General features: G+C 39.6%; 1 pseudogene; it reads left to right on the forward strand.

The window, feature by feature from the left end:
* The first annotated feature begins 380 nt into the window (after positions 1 to 380).
* Positions 381 to 802, forward strand: LOC101579721 (annotated as a pseudogene).
* The last annotated feature ends 2,258 nt before the right edge of the window (positions 803 to 3,060 follow it).

Genomic DNA, 3,060 nt, shown 5'->3' on the forward strand with positions numbered 1-3,060 from the left:
GATGAGAGCCCTACTCTTAAGCTTCATTTAACTGTAATTACTTCCATCAAAGCTATATGGTCAAACATAGTCATAGTGGTGTTTGGGGCTCCCATATATGAATTTTGGCAGGACATAATTCAGTCGATAGCAATCCCTTGCTCTGATAGTCATATCTTCCAGCAATAAATTTATTTTTTTTAAATAACCTCTTACAGAGAAGTTTTTCACCTTTTCTCTGAATAGCAGTTCACCAGTAGCTCTGCACACAAAAAATGTATTTCTTAGAAATTGAACATGGAGTTTGCATCATGGTGCAGTGCAGGAGTGGCGGTGGGCTTCGCTGCCTGTTGAACTGGCCTATTCACTGCCGGGGCACCTGCTCCAAAGTGGAACTGGGAATGACTTGGGGGAAGGCTGGGAAGGACTCAGCCAGGCCAACACAAAAGGGTTTCCTGCTCGCAGAGGGCAGCTCTGCAGTTCCCTGTGGGCTTCATCCACCGACACCTCAAGTCCAGGATGATGTCCACGGGTGTGTGAATGCCGCGGCCACCAGGTACAGCAGGGCTGTCATGGAGAACCTCATGGCAGAGGTGCTTGAACTACCAGGAAATGCATCCAAAGACCTGCAAGTAAAGTGCGTTACCTCTGCCTCTTGCAACTTCCCATTGGTGGGGATGAATAATTGGACTGGCTCATCAAGGCTACTGCTGCGGGAGGTGGGGTCATCCTCCACGTGTACAAGTCTCTGATTGGGAAGAAAACACAACAGAAGCCTGAAGGATCCCTGCAGTCCTTATTAGCTCAGGACCAATACTCCTAACAGCTGTCCAGTGCCGGCGATTCCAGGGACTGTATCTCTGAAAAACACAATTTTGCAGTTTTGTGTTTCTACCTGAGCAAAGTAGAAGTTTAATTAGCTTTCCAACCAATGAAACTTCTGCATTTGACTCTTAACTGTATTTAAGTGTTACTGTGACTTCAAAGAACCTATTGATTCTGAGGTAGTGGGTTTGATTCAGTTGACTATTTTTATATTTTTTAATTTATTAATTTTAAAGTGTTTAATATTAAAACATAAACTATTAAAAATGATACAGAATTATACTAAACAAAAGAATATGAATTTCACAGTATCTGTTGCATTGCTTAGTGTGGTCTTCAAATTAGTTGTTCAGATTACCAGATATATGCATGCAAAATTGGAAGAATAAAGAAAGGGAAAAAAGTTATAAGAAATAAAGAAAAAAAATGACAAAAGAAGACAAAAAAGAATAAATTAAGCATTAACCTCTCCTTTCCACAGACCAGCAGACACCCATGAACGTGTTCAAAAGGAAGGAATTACTGAGATGAGGAGAAGGACAGGACAGGGAGTAAAAGAAAGAGATATATCTATGCATCTAAGCAGGATGGTTTGGATAATTGTATTGTGGATTTCTGCTGAGTTGGCTTGTTTGGGGGTCCAAGGAGACAGCTCAGTAGAATAAGTGCTTCCCTGGCAAGTGCACTTATTCTGAGTTCAATCCCCAGTACAGCATAAATAAATAAATAAATCTGTTTGGATTTTAATTGTAATGCAGAAGTTACAGTAACAAACATTTGGTTTTGTACAGATATTATTTTCACTCTGGTGGGATAAGTTCAATAAAGGCCATACCCCACCCCTCAGAAAAAGAAAAGAAACTGAATACGGCCAGTATGGTGATGCACACCCATAATCCCAGCACTCGGGAGGCTGAAGGAAAAGGATCACTGCAAGTTCGAGGTCAGCCTGGTTATATGGGGAGTTTAAGCCCAGCAAGAATCTGTCTCAGAAAAAGAGAGGTAATCTTGTATTCATTGAAAACTTTAATCACCTTAACATTTGGATCCTGCTGGGAGACAGTTCAGCAGGATAAGTGCCTGCTCGGCAAACCCAAGGTCTTGAGTTTGATCTCTGGTACAAAAAAAAAAAAAAGAAGAAAGAAAGAAATGTGGATCCTAATGTCCAACATAGCCAGGTTGGTAGGTAGATAGGCTAGTAGCTAAAATGAGGCCAGTAGAATGGAACTCAACAACCAAAGCGGGAATACAAGAAATAAATGGGCTCAGAACAGATGATACCAGCCGCAGTGAGAATGGTGCTTCATCCCACCATGTATTTAAAATGTGCCTTTGCTTCAATAAGGAACCAAGAGACTATTCGGGGTCAGAATTTAAAATGGTTCCACTCTTCATATGCCAATTTAACCTATCTATCTTTGAATTCTTTTATCTGAAGTACTAAACAGAGAAATATCTAAATCAAATATTTTGGCCTTTCTCTGGTCTCCTGAACATGGGCTAACTCTATTCAGAAAACACGTATTTCTTTTCCCCATGACATCTGAAGTACAATATAGAAATTCATCCTTTTAGCAGACTGTGCCTTTCCCCCAAGATTTTTATTTTGCATTTAACAAAATAACAGCAAATTTCAGGTATTAGAAGGATCGAAACAACCTCTTCTATTCTGTTGTCCTTAGAACACCATCTTTTATTCATAGCTTCTCTTGTGGTGCTGGGAGGCAGATTCTGTTGCTATAGCAACGCCCTGCATATCCTTGGGGATAGCTTACAGTTTTACTTTTTTTTTTCTTATGAACAACAAAGAGCCATTGATGCTACATGTTGCCAAAGGTTATAAAAGTTGAATTCTAAAATGAAAATATTTCTTCTATAGAAGTGGCACACCATATGCGTCCCACAAATTCAAAGAGATATGTAAGGATATGACCTTTGTGTGAACACTGATGAAAATAGTATAATACTGTTTGGCTTCAATGGATTATTCACAGCAGAAGTAGTTGAAGTGTATGCCTTGTTTTCTAAGACCACTGGGGGGGATAAGGGGCTTATTCCCAGTATCTGTAAGGATCCAAGAGCAAAAAAAGAATAAATAAATAAATAAAAGGTTCCATCACTTACATTTTGTTTGTTACTTTATAATCATCTTCCTCTCCCCACCCCCACCCAAATGAACTGCTATATCAAAATCCAATTACACTTTGACAGTAAATAGATCCTCAAAGAGTTGTTGTGACTGAATCCTCGTTCCTC

This window comes from Octodon degus, unplaced genomic scaffold (genome assembly GCF_000260255.1).
Source record: "Octodon degus isolate 3935 unplaced genomic scaffold, OctDeg1.0 scaffold00086, whole genome shotgun sequence".
NCBI lineage: Eukaryota > Metazoa > Chordata > Mammalia > Rodentia > Octodontidae > Octodon > Octodon degus.